The 19,268-nt window shown below is 38.1% G+C and overlaps 1 pseudogene; it reads right to left on the bottom strand.

Annotated features, from left to right (window-relative positions):
- Positions 1-5,098: 5,098 nt before the first annotated feature.
- Positions 5,099-19,145, bottom strand: LOC108705637 (annotated as a pseudogene).
- Between the last annotated feature and the right edge of the window lie 123 nt (positions 19,146-19,268).

Raw genomic sequence — 19,268 nt, 5'->3', positions numbered from 1 at the left:
TCAATGGGAGAGGTCCAGGGATCAATTTGCAGCCTTCCTGAAATTCCTGTTTTTCGAGTTTTTAAAATTCAAATCAAATTCAATTCGAGTTTTCGGGTCGATTCTATTCACCTGAGTTTAAAAAACTCATATTTATAATAAATTTTGTCGAATTTGTCGAATTTCAAGTTCATGGGAGTTTTAAAAAAACTCACATTAATTCGAAATTCGACCCTTGATAAATGTGCCTCCCCCTGTAGTTTATATAAAACATGAAATACAGCAGTCACACTTTAGCATTAAGGGGCAGATTTATCAAGGGTCGAATTTCGAAGTGCAACAAAGTTCGAAATTCAACCATCGAATAGGGTAGTTCGATATTCTAAGTATTTTTAAAATCGTTCGATTGTACGATGAAATCCTTCAAATTGAACGATTTAATCATCCGATTTTACCAAAAAACATTTTGATTTCTCAAAACTTGCCCAAACACTCAAGATAGGTTATAGGAGGTCCCCCATAGGGTAAACAGCAATTCGGCAGGTTTAAGATGGCAAAGTGTTGAAGTTGAACTTTTTTAAAGAGACAGTATCCAAAAATGACTTCTAAATTCGGTTTTTGAAATTCGAAAATTCACTTTGACCCTTAGTAAATGTGCCCCTAATGGGCAGATAAAAGTGTTTTGGCCTGCGTATGGGGCGCTCCAATGGGCTTCCCTACGGCCAGATATTGGACAGGTTTAAAAATCCCCCCTGGAGCAAGGGCCACATCGGCTCATTGATGTGGTCCTTGATTCTTTCTCCGTTGTTGTGATCTGATTGGCTCGGCCCATCAACCACCTCAAGGAGGGCATATTGGTGAAAGATAAGCAGATGAAGGGGTGCATGACCAAAACATTGTGGGATTTTGTTTGTCTAATCAGAGGCTAGTCCCCATTTTTAATTACAATTAAGTGCCGGTACCTTTCTTTACTTTAGATTCCAATCAGGGAGTGGCATCTCCTTGGATTACTGAGCACCAGAATTACGTACGTGACAGGCCTGGGTAGTGCCGGTGGTAGATTTCTGTTTTAACACTGACATTGAACATGGTAGCTCCGTGAATTATCGCTCTTCACTTGGGAGCAGATTTATCAAAATGTGAGATTAGAACTCCCCACAGAAAAACTCACTCACTTTCTATTATTCCCTATGGGTTTTTTAAAAGCATATTTATCAAATGGTGAACTCCGTTGATAAACACGATTCCAAGAATCCCATAGGAGTAAATAGAAAGCGAGTTTTTCTGTGGGGAGTTCTAATCATACGCTTTGATAAATCTGCCCCTTAATCTACAAAAGTAGTGAAGAAGCACAAGCAAGATTTATTTTTAATAAAGAAGGAAACCTTTTCTTTATTTTACTTCTTCATTTACAAACTTTCTAGTGCATATACAGAAAGCTACTCAAAATATACAATACAAATCTCTGCAAATTTACATATAGTAACATCCGATTTTTAAAAATTGTGAAATTCCTAAAAAAAATCCATTTGTCCCAGGGTCACCAAGCAGGAAGCTTTATTTATAATTATTGTTATTATTATTTGGAAACTTACTATCACTGGGATATTAAGGTATCAAAATTCCCTAACCAATTATATGTCATATCATGTACTACAGGTTCTATAAATCTTCCAAATAAAAAATGGTAGAGCGATTTAATCATGATAACTGCAACTCCTTATCTGCAGAAGAAACAAGGCAGTCTGATGTAGATTCACTGAGAATTCTGAAGTTGAATTCATCAAACATATCATGTAAGTTTTCAATTGTATTTATCTGGATTAATTTGGTATATCAGGGGACAAAATAAAAACAAATTATGTTTATAAATAAGGGGTGGTTCACCTTTTAGTTAACTTAGTATGTTATAGAATGACTAATTTGAAGCAACTTTTCAATTGTCCTTTATTTTGCATAGTTTTTGAATTATTTGCCTTTTTCTGATTCTTTGCACTGACCCCATCAAAAAAACAAAATGCTCTGTAAGGTTAAAAATCTATTGTTATTGCTACTTTTTTTACTCGTGTTTCTAATCAGGCCCTCTCCTATTCATATTCCAGTCTCACATTCACTTCAATACATGGTTGCTATGGTAGACTGGACCCTAGCAACCAGTTTGCTGTACTTGCAGCACTGCTGAATAAAAAGCTTTATTACTCAAAAACCACAAATAATAAAAAATGAAAACCAAATACAAATCATCACTCTCTTCATCATACGAGAAGTGAATTTAAAGGTGAACAACCCCTTTAATATTCATTTTAAACAAGGTGACGCCATTTAATAGTAGTAAAAAAACAGGGTTTATCTGATGTTGGGGTATTCTGCCTCACTGCAATAACCAAAAGCAAGCAAAGGTGTATTTTTATTAGTCTAACTTGTGATACCCACAAATCACCTATTGCATTCCTTGTAATAATTCATATGCAGCAATTCTTAGCAGCAAATATATGAGCCAAAACTGCAACATCCTTAACTGGATGAAAATAAGTGAATGTCTGTGCTATTTTTGTTCAGTTGTTTGATCTGTCCCAAACTGTATACAGAGCTAAGAAATCACATACATCTAGATGGTCATAAAGGGACGTAGAGCTGATTACTGGGAATTCTAAAGTTGTCTTAAAGGAATAGTTCAGTGTGAAAATAAAAACTGGGTAAATGGATAGGCTGTGCAAAATAAAAAATGTTTCTAATATAGTTAGTTAGCCAAGAATGTAATATATAAAGGCTGGAGTGAACAGATGTCTAATAAAACAGCCAGAATCCAACTTCCAGCTTTTCAGCTTTATAACTCTGAGCTAGTCAGCGACTTGAAGGGGGGCCACATGGTACATTTCTGTTCAGTGAGTTTGTAATTGATCCTCAGCATTCAGCTCAGATTCAAAAGCAACAGATATGACCCATGTGACCCCCCTCAAGTCTCTGATTGGTTACTGCCTGGTAGCCAGGGTAACCAGTCAGTGTAAACCAAGAGAGCTGAAAAGCAGGAAGTAGTGCTCTGACTGACTTGTTATACATCAAATCACTCCAGCCTTTATACATTACATTTTTGGCTAACTAACTATATTAGAAACATTTTTTATTTTGCACAGCCTATTTACCCAGTTTTTATTTTTACACTGAACAATTCCTATAAGGTTACCTTCTAATCTGCAGTAGAATATGCTAGAAGGTTGTATAGGTCTAGTAACCACAGAGCAGTTGCATTGCCTGATAGCTGCAGTTCAAAACTCTTAAACCATACTCAAAATAAACTGTTTAGGCAGAGGTATGGGACCTGTTATCCAGAATGTTCGGGACCTGGGGTTTTCCGGATAATGGACCTTTCCGTAATTTGGATCTTCATGTCTTAATTCTACTAGAAAACCATTTAAAGATTAAATAAACCCAATAGGATGATTTTTTTCCAATAAGGATCAATTATATCTTAGTTTGGATCAAGTACAAGCTACTGTTTTATTATTACAGAGAAAAAGGAAATCGTTTTTTAAAAATCTGGATTATTTGGATAAAATGGGAGACAGCCTTTCCTTTCTGGGTAACGGGTTTCCAGATAATGGATGTCATACCTGTATTTAAAATTAACTTACCCATTAAATTTAAGAACAGTTTTGTTTTTATTCTTTCTGTAAAACAGGAGTTCCTAAACTTTTTTACCCTTGAAAATGTAATAAGAGTTGGGGAGCAACACAAGCCTGAACATTTTTCTGGGGGTGCCAAATAAGAGATATGATTGGCTTTATGGTAGCCCCTATGTGGACTGGCAGCCTTCATGCAACCAAAACTTGCCTCCAAGCTACACATTAAAAAAAAAAAAAGCACCTGCTTTAAGGCCACTGGGAGCAACATCCAAGGGGTTGGTGAGTAACACGTTGCTCCCGAGCCACAGGTTGGGGATCACTGCTGTAAAATATCTGGTAATCACATCAAGAAAATGATATTTAACATGAAAATAGGTTTATAAATGAAAATACATATTTATGAATAGAATAAATTATGATCCTGAAAGGTCTGTATACTACTACTTAAACATATTTATATAAGTCTTTTAGGGATGCCTCTCTGTACATATTTACATGTATGTGGCCTGGTAGGTGTGTATTATTGTGGGCATGCCATTATATATATATATATATATATATATATATATATATATATATATATATATATATATATATATATATATATATATATATGAACAGGAAGTGACATCAGCATCATTAAAAGCCTCATAAGGGGTATGTGTGAAGTGTCGAAATTTCAATAAAAGTGTCCAAAAATCCCACAGTATAAGTCATGTGATAAATATTTGTAATAAAAATGTTAAAAACAATTTATGTGTACAATTTATTTGTTACAAAAAATGCTACTCTGTCTCAAATCTTATCTACTGTGCAATGTGTAACAAATATGTTGCGAAAGAGTAGTACTATTATATTGTTTATGAAAGTTTGAAATATAATAGTACTACTCTTGATGCTGATGTCACTTCCTGTTCTTTGACCTTTGGTTTTATGGGTATTTAAATGCATTTGGGGTTAAACATGGTTGCCTTGAGAAAGGTCCCTGTGTGGACCGAAACATCACGTCGGCTTGCATGTGATTTCACAATACAGATTTTAGTATCTCACAAGAGATCTCGGTGTTGCTGGTCTTCTTTTTGCTTATATTATACATTACAGTGCACCCGAGGGATGTAGCAAAGGCGGAGTGCTGCCCTTACCAAGTAAATATATATATAGCCAACTACCACTGCTCCATAGGCCTGTGAATGCCAATTACCTAAAATTACATTTATTCAAGTATAAAGTATCTATTTTAGATTGAAAACAAGTCTTAGAAAAAAAAAGTATGGTTTTATATTCCCTGATACAAATGGGCCCATCTACATATTTTCATTTTTTATTTGAGAATTATTAACCAATGTGCATAGGGTACATACACAAACTGAAAGCTAAGGTTTGCAGCATACGTTATGCATGCAGATCTAACCCATGCACACAGTGATTTTGCATAAAACAGTAGGGTGCACATAGAAGATGCACTCTTGCCCCCTGTGCATATGGTCCACAATACCAAACACTGTTTTAAATACAAGCTGGATACAAATATTGGTTCTGGAAAAAGTACTTACCAAAGTTTATTATCTGCAGTTAATTTTTATAGTTTCTGAATGGCTGCAATAGACACTATTTGAATACTATGCACTGTGATTTTAAATGTTGTTTCTTCTTGCAGATTTCCAAATGTCATTGATGAAGTGTTTCTGTTTTTTACCTAGAACAACAAAATAATCATGTATAAATATAAATACAGTAAACAATTAATTTGACTAAAACAATTAATAGTTCCTATTACTCTACTTACTGATTGCGACAACACGGCATAGAGAAACAGGAGGCCTTGTTTTCTTCCCTATATCGACCAGAGGTTGGCAAATCTTTGCACTCAGATACAAATGTGTGAAGTTCAGATTCTGGAAAGCCACCGATTTGGTAATTCTATAAGATGTATAACATTGAATAAAGTATTCTATTTAACAATTAATAGTTTTAGAGCAAATCCTGTAAAGATCACCACTAACTAAATTAGCTCTGAAACTAAAAAACTAATTCAGAAGATAAAAAAAACAGAAGAAATAGACAAAAGTGAAATATACATATACAAGGACTCAGTAACAAGGTGCAGTGATAGGTGCCATAAGAAGTATAGAATAGCACTGATTAAATACAAATGTTCTTGTGGTTTCTTATTCATCTGTGCTGTTTGCAAAGTGTAGCGCACGCTGCACAAAAAAGACCTATACCGTATACCTGATTATACCAGGAGGCTTCAGGGCTCTATTTAAAGATATGGTAGGGAGCACAAAATATTGTAGATGATTTTGACTGTATACTGTGTACTGTAACTCTGGGCAAAAGTGCTGCATTGTAGTTAAAAATATGCACCCAGTATTTTGCCCTGGGGATCTAAAGTCATGTTGTTTTTTTTAAAAAAAACATATAGGTTCCCATCACTAAATAAAACAATTTTGTAATGTATGACTGTTAAAAATGTTGTACCTGTTTCAAGGTACATGCAATTTTTTTCTCAGTCTTATTTGCGATCTCCTTTGAAGTTCAGCAGCCGCTAGCTGTCTTAAGCTGGCCATAGACGCAAAGATCCGATCGTATGAATCAACGTACGATCGGACTTTCCCATCTCCCGACCCTCCACTAACCATTCAGATCAAAGTCTTTACCATTCCGATCAAATAAGAACAGATCACCCAATGTTCTGCCCCTGACAGCAATCGTAAGATACTTATGTCTGACAACACTAGTGACAGTCTCCCTCTGAAAATCGTACGATCGGCAATACACGCAGAGATATTATCGGCAGGCGACAGAAATTTTCTAACCTGTCCGATCGACCAAACGACCGATCTCCGCCGGACGAAAAATGTCGGGACTCTCCACACATGGTCCGAAAATCGTACGAATCCACGATTCGTACGATCGGATCTTTGCGTCTATGGCCAGCTTAACTCCCTGATGCTCTGAGGTTGCAGTCATTACTCAACAAATATAGTGCAGTCTGTATATTCTGATTATTAATCAGTCTTGCTCTATCGGCTTCTGGCAGATATTTGACCTGTGCTGTTTTGATTATTTATGACGATCCCTAAGCTTAACCTCCCAACTGAAGCCCAGACCACACTAAGCATGTGCGTAATCTTGGTATTGCAAAGATGTATAACAAAGTTACAAGATGACAGCCCCCGGCGCCAACTTGAAAAGCATAAATCATTTGTTTAATAGGGCTTCTGGTGCAGTAAGTTCAGGTTTATATTTAGTATACAAAATGCAGCATTTCTAACATTATTCTATTTTAGAATTTAGTTGCCCTTTAATGAGCCTAACGTTTGTAATCACAGCTTAATGGCCAGATCTACTAATATGACCAGTTAATATGGAAAACGTTAAAATAAGCTGCAAAATCCTCAAATTGTGTTTCTTACTAGAAACTAGTCTATATGCTAGTATGCAAGTGTTATAGTACAAAAAAACTGTTTACTTATCTTGATTGTATCATATGTATTAGTTATGAGTGCAATGAAGAGACTTAGAACCATGTAAATGAAGAGACTTATAAAGGAATACAAATAAATGCGACTAAACAGCCAAACCAAGTAGCTCTTCAAGTAGCTGCATGTTGGAAAACGTGGTAAACATATTCCAGCAAATTCACTAAGCGCCGAACGCTAGCGTTACTTCGCTAGCGTTTGGCACAGGCCCGGACTGGCAATCTGTGGGTTCTGGCAAATACCAGAGGGGCTGCTGTATGGTTCCATAGAAAGTTACCATATAGTGGGCTGGTAGGAGGCTGTTTGGGCTGGTAGGGGGCTGTTTGGGTCTCTGTGTACTTGGAATGGCAGGGCCTATTTTTGATTCCTAGTCCAGGCCTGTTTTGGCATTTTCGTTACTGCGCAAATTCACTAACGAACGCTGGCGTAGATTCGCTAGTGTTACTTCGCACCCTTGCCCTTCGCGGACGTAACTACGCAAATTCACTAACGCGCGCAGTGTACTGAACGCTACCTTTTAAGCTAGACTTCCTTCGCCACCTCAGACGTGTTTTCTACATTATGGGTGATAGGCTGAAAATTTTTTTTGGGGCTCCCTTACTTCCCCCCTACATTTCCTGACTCATGGCAACTTACCTATACAGTGGGCACATGTGTAGGGCAAAATAAAATTTTTATTTGATGTTTTGAAGGTTTTCTAGGCATTTGTAGTGCTGATACGTATTCCTCCATTGAAATTTGAATTTGGCGCCGTATGCAAATTAACCATCGCTAGCGTAACTTCGATTCGCTTAGCGAATCAACGCTAGTGCAACTTCGCAACCTTACGCTACCCCTGAGCGCAACTTCGGATTTTAGTGAATTTGCGAAGCGATGGCGAAACTATGCCTGGCGAAGTGTGGCGAAGTGCGGCGAAGTTACGCAACTACGAATCTTAGTGAATTTGCCCCATTGTCTCCATTCATAAGGGAGAACAGGCACTCCGAAACCATGTTCAGGGACCTAAACTAGAAAGGAAAAATAAAAAACATATGCTACAAGAAAGAAATTAAGGACACATGAGCTCTTAGCACACTTAAGAGAGGTACTAATTTAGATAAAAAATGTTAAATACCTTTACATGGTAAGGGCCTAAAACAATCCAGCCACAAAAGCAGTAGCCCAGGTAGATCATAGCTGCACAACAGCAGAATCGCATCACATTAGGTAAGGCTGCCCTAAGTGTCAGGATCAGCAGCTGCAACAAATCATGAAAGCAGGTGAAAATCACTTGCACTTTTTAATTTTAGGGTAGGTTACTACTAAAAAAAGGTTCTTACATTGTATTTCTTAAAAAATCCCAAGTAGCGAATAACTCCAAGCCACACTAATAAGGTGGATGTTCCCAAGAGTATACTGCAGACATCATAACTGGTGAGACTCTGAAACAAAAATAGTAGAATAAGTTTCCTTTTATTGAACAAAATCGGGAAAGCAGCACATTATTTTCTCTGAACATGGTATGGAAATTGGATAAAAAATTCTCAATATGCATAAAAAGAAACATTTTAGAGGCTACTTTGGCAAGGAAAGCATGATGTATATCAGATCTGTCCAGAGGATTTCACGGGCGCCATCTTCAGCAATTTCCATGACTTTCAACGCATGCGCAGTTGTCGCAAAACAGAGAATTGCGCCAACTGTGCATGCGCCGATATGCCGCTCTATTCCCGAAGAGAATAAGATTGCTGCCATGAACTCCGATGCCCTGAACCTGCACCGAGGGTTAAGCAAAGAGTTAGGGGCATTTAGCAAAGGTACCACCTATGCTGGGGGAAACAGGGAGGGGGGTCTATGTAGGGTAGGGGGGTAGGGGATTTTTGTAGCAAGAATTTGGTTCTCCTTTAAAATGCATGAACCTTAGAATAAATTCATGTCCATGTAGCAGCTCAACAATGGCAATTCTATCAAGCATTGCCTGCTGATTCATGATTGCTTCCTGATGGTAAAGGACTGTCTGCTAAATATAGCATAATGCATTAAAGGTAAATCAAGTGCAAGACATATTCAGCAAACCATACAGTCAAGCAGGAGCACTGAATATGTTAAAGGAAAACTATACCCCCAAAATGAATACTAAAGCAACAGATAGTTTATGTCAAATTAAGTGGCATATTAAAGAATCTTACCAAACTGGTATATATATTTAAGTAAATATTGCCCTTTTACATCTCTTGCCTTGAACCACAGGCCATCACCATCGCGATGGTCTGTGTGCTGCCTCAAAGATCACCTGACCAGAAACACTACAACTTTAATTGTAACAGGAAGAAGTGTGGAAGCAAAATATAGAACTCTGTATGCTAATTGGCTCGTGACCTGGTTTGTTTGTGTGAACCGTGAATCCTAGGATTCCAAGGGGAGGCCCTTATTTTTTAAAATGGCAATTTTCTATTTATGGATACCCAATGGCACATACTACTAAAAAAGTATATTATAGAGACTTCTGGGGGGCGGCCCTAAAGATGGCCGCATTTTAGCCAAGCTCCTGACCGGGACTAACAATCTGGTGCCATCGCAACATTCTGTAAGCCTCATGTTGCTAAATCATAGCACCGGTATATCAGGATAAAGAGGGGTAACGCTTTTTGCCAACATCGGGCTTCCCCCCACCAGCAACCCCGGGAGTCGGCCCACACGCTTCATTACGGGCCTAGACCACACCACCGTCTGATGACAAGACTCGGCTCCAGGTCGGCAATACCCACCCTACCTGAGCAGGCGTTTCGGACATTTTCAAGGTGCAGGCCGGTCATCCAACCGGAGGAGCAACGCTACCCGGTAATTTGAGGTGCCATACGCAAAGCCGCCGGAACCACCACGCGGCACTTCCGCCCGCGAGGATAACTAAAGCCGCACATCAACTGCCACCGTCTTCTCCCTTTGGCATCGCACCACCCAACAGCCCGGACTGATCGGCTCATCTGGAGGCATAAGACCGGTGAACTGGGTCTAACCTGTTGGAAGGCCAAGGCCCCGCTGACGATTACGGGAGGACGGTGCATGCCGTCACGCATGCTACAGACACTGCAATACTTGCCTCACTAAATTATTGCCGCCTCTCTCCCCCTCATACAGCGCTCATACCCGTGAACCCGGACCAGGCTGCACGCTGCTTCGGCGCTTAATGACGACAACAAACCTTTTTTCATGAATGTTTTGCAGACAAAGAGCTCCTGGGGGACTGAAAACATTATCTTGGGTGGTGATGTCAATGCGGTCTGGGACGATTCCATGGATAAATCAGGTAAATCCACGATTCACTCACGCAACAGAGCAAGGCCTTTGCATACATTATGTGAAACACTGCAATTATATGATACTTATAGACACACATATCCTATCACAAAAGACTATACATTTTACTCAGGTGTCCACTAAACACATTCACGATTGGATTATTTTTTCACTTCCCAGTCGGTATTGCCGACACTGACTAAAGCCTCAATTGAAAATATTGATATTTCTGATCATGCCCCGATATCGATAACTTTGAAGATGAAAACACCCCAACTAAGATCATTTAACTGGAGGTTCCCAGCCTATCTGAGCACTAATGAGGATTTTCAATTATTTCTTAAAACTAGCTGGGCTAACTATGTAGATGACAACATTGACCATTGGGACAATCCGCAACTTCTATGGGCAGCGGCAAAACCGGTACTGAGGGGGCAGATAATCTCGTATTTGATTAATCAAAAAAAATCCTACCAGGAAAAATACACTCTTTTACAGACGGAAAACTATACAACGTTTAAAAGAACAAATACGGAGGCAGACAAAAATAAATACAAAGAGACGAAAACGCTTTTTGATACTTTATTGACTGGAAAAGCTTACAACACGTTAAGCCATACGGCAAACCTATTTTATAGACATGGTAATAAATCAGGAAAACTACTAGCATATATAACGAAAAAACAGTCTAGAAACACGTATATACAAAAACTTAAGTCAGCTAATGGCTGGACACAAGACCCTAACGAAATTAGACATATATTGACTGAACATTTTAAAAAACTTTATGAAGCTCCGATTGATGATCCCACAGATGGTCTCAAATTCTTGCAGGAAGCTAACTTATCGAAATTATCGGTTCAAGATCGTGAAATCCTAGATGCGCCTATAACAGAAAAAGAAATATCAGATACAATTCGACATCTAAAAAATGGGAAAACACCGGGACCAGATGGTTTCACCGCGGAGTTTTATAAACTTTTGTTACCAGATATTGCGCCCCTTCTCCATACGTTATATTCGTATACATTACAGGGTAACCCATTATGGCACGAGGCTAATGTTGCCAGAATTATAGTGATCCCTAAGGAAGGCAGAGACCCAACAGATCCCACTTCATATCGACCAATCTCACTATTAAATAGGACTTAAAAATTCGAAACAAAATCATGGCTGATAGACTTCAACGAATATTACCCTCCATACTCACCGAAAATCAGGTAGGCTTTCTTAAACATAGATATCCAGTCCGAGCCCTCCGGCAAATCTTAACGGCAATCTACATTAGTAACCTGGAAAAAAGAAAACATGGAATGTTAGTCAATTTAGATGCAGACACGGCTTTTGATAGAATAACCCATATGCACTTGCGTCGGTTACTCAAATTCCAACATTTCGGCATACATATGCTTAATCTTTTTAAAAACTTGTATTTGGCACTTGCTACGTTTTTGACTGTGAACAACACCAATTCGGACAGATTTCAGATTCATAGGGGTACGCGCCAAGGGTGCCCGCTATCGCCCCTCCTCTTTAATGTAGCGCCTGACCCGTTGCTGAAACACTTAATACAACACCATAGCTTACATGGTATCCAAATAGGCCAATCTAAACTAAAGGTCACGGCATTTGCCGACGATATCTTAATGTTCCTTGGACGGCCTAAAACGGATATTCCTATAATCCTACAACTAATCAAAAGATTTGGCAATATTGAGGGATTTCAGATTAATTTAGATAAAACCGAAGCGCTGCAGTTATATCATTCAGACCCGGTGGATTGGTTTCCTCACTTCCCTTTTAAGAAAACCATACACAGCATTAAGTATTTAGGAATTAGAAAAAACAAAACACTTTGGAAAAATAGACGGGTAAGACAAACTACATCACAACTGTATCAAATGATTAGAACACTGATAGACTTAGATAACACTCAAAGACCAGGTTTTGCTTGGACCTTAGACATTCCGAATTCTACAACTTCCGCAATTTTCCAACAACATACGAAAATAATGAAGCTACTTCCAGTCAGTAGGTACCAGGAAATGTCTCTGCAAATACTGCATAATGTTTACTTAAAGGGGTCGTTCACCTTTGTAACAAATTGACAAATCTAACAGTTCACATGAATAGAACAAACTTTTCCATAGAAATAGTTAACAGAAAAAGTACAGTTCAAGAGATATTCACCTCAGAAGTGTCCCTGTACTAATCCTTCAGTTCCACACAGACCCTGTGCTGGGAGGGGTTCACTGACCCCCAAAAACACTACAGTGTTCACTTCCTCTTCCTTATATGACATCACACATTGTACTGGCAGCTAACTTAACTCCTATTGGCTATGTCTGCTGTCAATCTGCCACTGCTTCCTGTGCCGGGGAATTTGAGCAGCATTCAGGTACTGAAGAGAAACTGTTACAAGTTTGTGAGAGGGAGTGTGGGCTGTGTGCTGCAGAGACTTCAACTGTACAGATGGGGGGGATCGAGGTGCTCGGGACCTGGAGTTTTCTGTATAATGGATCTTTCCGTAATTTGGATCTTCATACCTTAAGTCTACCATAAAATCATATAAACATTAAATAACCCCAAGAGGCTGGTTTTGCCTCCAATAAGGATTAATTATATCTTAGTTGGGATCAAGTACAAGCTACTGTTTTATTATTACAGCGAAAAAGGAAATCATTTTTAAAAATTTGAATTATTGGATTATAATGGATACTATGAGAGATGACACTTGTACTTTCCAGAAATATATTATTTGGGGGGCGGGGGGTCCATGTATTATTTTGTGTATTAACCTCATAAAAAATCATTATTCAGCAGCTGACGTGACTTCCGGGACTATTTGTATGAGCTTTCCAAATGAGTTGAATTTTTGTGCATAAAGTAAAATATTTTTCTGGTATAGATCCTGTAATGTTGTTCCATCCATTCCTGTGATGTTAAATGTTCAGTTTAATATGCATTAGCAGCTTAGCACTGGGTGGAGTAATGAGAAAGGTTATGGACACAGGAAGGGGAAGTGAAGGAGGAGGGGCAAAAGAGTGTGGAGAGAGCAGCCAGGAATAAAGCTGACTTCTACCCTGCAGTCTGGCATCTTTGTGTGCATTCTTCCAGTTCCACAACACCCAGCACTGGGATATCACAACTGGTGACGAGGATTCAAATAATCTGCAGGTATCACAGTAAAACAACTCACAATTCACAGTACTATCAGCATTCCAGCACACAGCATGGCCAGCCTGCCACAGATCCCTATATCATGAAAAATATAACTTGTTCCAGAAGTGGAACACTTAAACACTTAAAAAGGTATCGTTTTCCTAGGTAAATTACCGGCCCCCGGGAGAGCGCACAAAATGTTCAAAAAACCTACCTGCCCTCAACACTGCTCTGCAATTATCAATTCATTTAGATGCATTATACATGGCTGCACAGAAATCGGTTCAGTCTGCAGCATCTAAACGAGTTGATAATTAGCCATGCAGCCTGTGGATTTCATATGTATTTGGTTTTAAAAGGGTGATGTGGCAACCCTACTGTCCCTGCTAGATGTGTAAGTTACATACGTGTCTAAGCAAGTCAGTACTGGTTTTGTTGCAATTTTGTACAATTATGCTTAATGCCAAAGGTATTAAAAGATAAAAATATAGAAAAGCCAGTATTTATTCCCAGAAAAGGTTGCACCCCTTTGGCACTCCATTCAGTTTTAGTCTAGGCAGAAGGAGAGTGCCAGAATTGGGAGAACAATGTTGCTCCTTCTTTTTCTGCAGTATTTGTCTGCATGGCTGTGTGATTGTTTGTTGCAAGGCAGGTTTGTTTATATGCTGCGTCTGTTAACCTCTTCCATTACAATTGAGTAATCAACCAATGACCATTCAAATTATGTGACTGGTTACAGTTCACAAGCACCCAATAAATTACAAGGAGGAGGGCAGTATCAACATCCAATAGGAAACAAGTAAGGGCAAAGCCTGGGCATGATGATGTCATCATATAGGAAGTTCTTGGTGTGTCAGGTTCAAAATAGGCCACTCCCATCACTTCAGAAAACTGGTCAGAGAGACAGGAGAAGGACTGAGTTAATGGGTATAAAAATTAGCTTTTACAATGGCATTTTAACTTTTTGTTATGGAAAATGGTTTTTCTAACACATTGAGAGCATTGTTAGTGGTTTCATAAGATTTGTACATTGAAGGCGAACAATCCCTTTAACACCAATCAGAAGATACAAAATGGGATATCTGCCCTCTGACAATTGCCTTAGGTGCCAGTCCCCCAAGGCAGATCTATTACATAGTCTGTGGTCTTGCCCCTTCCTACAGACCTTCTGGAAGGAAGTTGCTAACTATGGTGCTCAGATGACTGGTAAACCCATACAAGCACAATTGGAATGGCCAATGTTTAGTGATGTTACTACTTTGACATGTCTATCGAAGTCTGACAAAAATTTTATGGGGAAACTGGCTGCTGCGGCCCGGTATACAATTCTGCAACAATGGCTCAATACTGATTCGCCCGCCATGGCAGTAGTAAAACTTATTCTTTCACATGAACTGGTTGGAAACCACGATAAAAAAAAGAACAGAACACTGATAAATTTTTTGCGACATGGTCGACATATATAGAATCTTTACCAATATTACTTAGACACCTTAAGGTACACACATTCCGTTATACAACATGGTATGATACAGCGATACTTACGGAACATCCCATGGTTCTGGAATCGTCCCAGTATCTCAGAGACCAGCGACTAGACACTCAAGTCAAACGCCCCCCGGGACCCATCTCACTAACAGGTTATTAAGTTCTTACTCATCGAACCCTATATAGGGATTTTTTTTGTCTTTCTTAGTCCTTTGTCTGAGCTATTAGTTTAATTTGTTATTACTGTTCTTGATAAATTATGTCTAATGCATATACATAATGTTACAAAACTAACGTGAACATTTTCTTCCTTGGTCTTGACTTTGTAACTATTATGTGAAGATCCTTTAATAAAAACAAGTTTGAAAAAAAAAGTATATTATTATGAAAATGGTTTATTTACATGAAGCAGGATTTAACATGTGAGCGGTTTTATTCAATAAGTTTTTCTAGAGACCTACATTGTTTGGGGGGTATAGTTCCTTTAAACGGACAGTTTAGCTTAAAACAGCTAAACTGTCTTTTAATACACTAGCTCATTGTCACCTCACCTTTGCTTGGATCTCCATCTTCAAGATTGAGCCAATAACTGTCAAAACATCACTGATGATTATCATAATGTACCAGCCATTGACAAATTCCATGCGGTCAGCAGAGGACACAGTCCTGGACAAAGTTTACATATTCCTTTAAAAGAAAAACAGTGTTGAAGACATTTTAATGTAAAGTATACAGAAAATTCAAAAAACACTGACATATTCCACACTTACCCTTTGAAGTAAAATCCCTTTAACCACAGAGTGAATGCAGAGAGTTATAGAAGATAAGCAGACCAAAATAACAGCAGCATCAAAAATCATCATGTAATGGGTATTTTTTTGAACTATAAGAAAATAAATATAACCCAATTAGTTGCCAAAATATTGCTAACCAGTTACCATTATACTTTAGTTGTATTACATGCATATACTTAATAAAAGGAAACTATAACTATAAGCATCTTAAAATTGCTCATGTTATCTGTGTAAGCCTAGCATGATATTCTTTCAATAGAGTACCACAAACACACGGACTTGCATTAGCCTCTGTGTTAACCACTTTATTTTTGTTATTTTTGTTACACAGGGGTCAACACAGTGGTCAACACCCTTGAGTGTTTTTTCCATAAAGTGTTGAAATGCAGCTGCCAGCACTTTAACAGATTTTAGATATCCAGGATACAACATCTAATAAGTAAAATTCTTTACAGACCAAAATGTATACTTACTAGATCCAGACACATGCCAGTCTCTGCATTCTTGGATTTCAACATCATTATCTAAGGTAATTTTTATCCTTCCACTGTGTGCTTTATTGTCAAATGTTATCTAATACAAAGAGAAAAAAGTTGTTCCATTAAAAAGCTATAAGCCAAGTACTAAATTAACTTAATCATATGCACATAAAATAAATAATAGCTCCCATCTTCTACAGCATCCATTCAGCCATGGTTCAAAGAGAAAATAAAACAGACAATAGTGTGACTGCACTGCTGGCTGTAAAAGCTAGGAATGATCTTAGACTGTTGTTCCCTTACATGGCTTGTGATCATTGCACATAGAGATATAGTATCATTGAAAGAATGAAGCTACATGTGAAAATGGTCAGGTCTCCCAAGAAACATACAGGAAAATTGAATTTAAAAAAGTTTTTAGTTCTACTAAGGTTTCAAATGCATTGAAATAGAGAAACTATACCTGTCAAGGAATAACTTAATTAGGGTAATGTTCTCTCTTAGGCTATTGAAATACAAAAGTATAATTTTAATGTTTGAGCCAAGTTCAAATTCTACAGAATTGCCATGTTCTGTATATGCTTAACCCTTTAAGTGCCAGCAGAATTTCACATTTTGGTTACACAAAATGACAGCCGTTTTTAAGCATTCTGTACTTGTTCAGATTAACAAGGTTTTATTGTAGGAAAACCTCCACGAAAGTAGGAAAATTATATATTGGTTTTTTTTCGTTACAAATTGGGCTTCGACATGCAAGTGGAATTTTGTGACTTTTCAGGAGATTTAATGTGTATTTTGGGTGAAATATGTAAAAAAAATAAAATAAAATTGTTAAAAAATTGTGTATATCTTGAGGTTTTTTTCCACAGAAAAGTTTTGAATTTTTTTTGTGTTTCTAAAAGCCCAGATCCTGCCAAGTCCAACGATACCAAATATGTATCAGTAACCCACTTTCTTTGTCCACGAGTAACCCCCCAAACTAAAACAGCAGTTTGTATAATTTTACACCAGAACAAAGTAGATAAGCACACGTGACAGTTGATGCTGCATAACTTATATGTAAAATCTAACTTATCCCTTCATGTTTGGTATTTTTAGAAACTAGAGACCTTCAGGTTTCTAGGGGTGCTGTAGTTTTCACTCAAAATTTAAACACATTTTACCAGTGCATCATGATATTTAGAGCTTTTTTGTTGCATTTTTAGTTTTTTTCTAAAATGCAAACTAAGACGCAGGACCAAATGTAAATCTGACAAAATAACACCGTTCTAAATGCTATAACTGCAGACAATTTGAAAGACAAACTTCTCTTGAATAAAACGATACCCCATATGTATGGATACACATAGAGACACAGCCCCCACACACCCCAAAACAGGAGCAACGCATAAGGGTAATTGCAGTTGAAAATCTGGGGGCTGCGCTCTATGTGTACTACTTGTAGTTTTTCAGTCTAAACACCCCCCAAACTGTAAAATAACCCCTACAAACCATATATGTCCTAAAAGTACACTTCTTCAGCTATTCAAAGATGCCATACTTGCTTTTCTACTCGGAAAATTGTGGGCGCAGTCATTAATAGATTTTGGTCTGAACTGTCAGATTCGACTAATTTCATTTGAGTTTTTCCAAAAATTCAAAAATGATTTTCAAGATTTATCATACTCTGGCTATCATACTCAAATTCGACTATTCACCACAGCAACCTGGCGAATTGCTGTTTAAGTCAATGGGAGAGGTCCAGGGCTCAATTTGGAGTTGTTTGCAGCCTTCCTGAAATTCCAGTTTTTCAAATTCAAATCAAATTCAATTCGAGTTTTCGGGTCGATTCTATTCACCCGAGTTTAAAAAACTCATTTTTATAATAAATTTTGTCGAATTTGAAGTTCATGGGAGTTTTAAAAAAAACTCACATTAATTCGAAATTCGACCCTTGATACATGTGCCTCCCCCTGTAGTTTATATAAAACATGAAATACAGCAGTCACACTTTAGCATTAAGGGGCAGATTTATCAAGGGTCGAATTTCGAAGTGCAAAAAAGTTCAAAATTCAACCAGCGAATAGGGTAGTTCGATATTCTAAGTATTTTTAAAATCGTTCGATTGTACGATGAAATCCTTCAAATTGAACGATTTAATCATCCGATTTTACCAAAAATCATTTTGATTTCTCAAAACTTGCCCAAACACTCAAGATAGGTTATAGGAGGTCCCCCATAGGGTAAACAGCAATTCGGCAGGTTTAAGATGGCAAAGTGTCGAAGTTGAACTTTTTTAAAGAGACAGTACTTCGATTTTCGAAGTCAAAATTTTTCACTTCTAATCGAAGTCGAATTTGGCCTATTCGATGGTTGAAATATCCAAAAATTACTTCTAAATTTGGTTTTTGAAATTCGAAAATTCACTTCGACCCTTAGTAAATGTGCCCCTAAATGGGCAGATAAAAGCATATTGGCCTGCGTATGGGGCGCTCCAATGGGCTTCCCTATGGCCAGATATTGGACAGGTTTAAAAATCCCCCTGGAGCAAGGGCCACATCGGCTCATTGATCTGGTCCTTGATTCTTTCTCCGTTGTTGTGATCTGATTGGATCGGCCCATCAACCACCTCAAGGAGGGCATATTGGTGAAAGATCAGCAGACGAAGGGGTGCATGGCCAAAACATTGTGGGATTTTGTTTGACTAATTAGAGGATAGTCCCCATTTTTAATTACAATTAAGAGTGCCGGTACCTTTCTTTACTTAAGATTCCAATCAGGGAGTGGCATCTCCTTGGATTACTGAGCACCAGAATTACGTACGTGACAGGCCTGGGTGTGCCGGTGGTAGATTTCTGTTTTAACACTGACATTGCACATGGTAGCTCCGTGAATTATCGCTCTTCACTTGGGAGCAGATTTATCAAAATGTGAGATTTTAACTGAGCATCTTTGGTCTTGTGGATCCGTTTGAGTGCCGGTCAGCCCTGCTTCTTTATCTTC

Source organism: Xenopus laevis, chromosome 4L (assembly GCF_017654675.1).
Source record: "Xenopus laevis strain J_2021 chromosome 4L, Xenopus_laevis_v10.1, whole genome shotgun sequence".
NCBI classification, from domain to species: domain Eukaryota; kingdom Metazoa; phylum Chordata; class Amphibia; order Anura; family Pipidae; genus Xenopus; species Xenopus laevis.
Note: the sequence above shows the minus strand (reverse complement) of the source record. Positions and strands in the feature narration are given on the sequence as shown.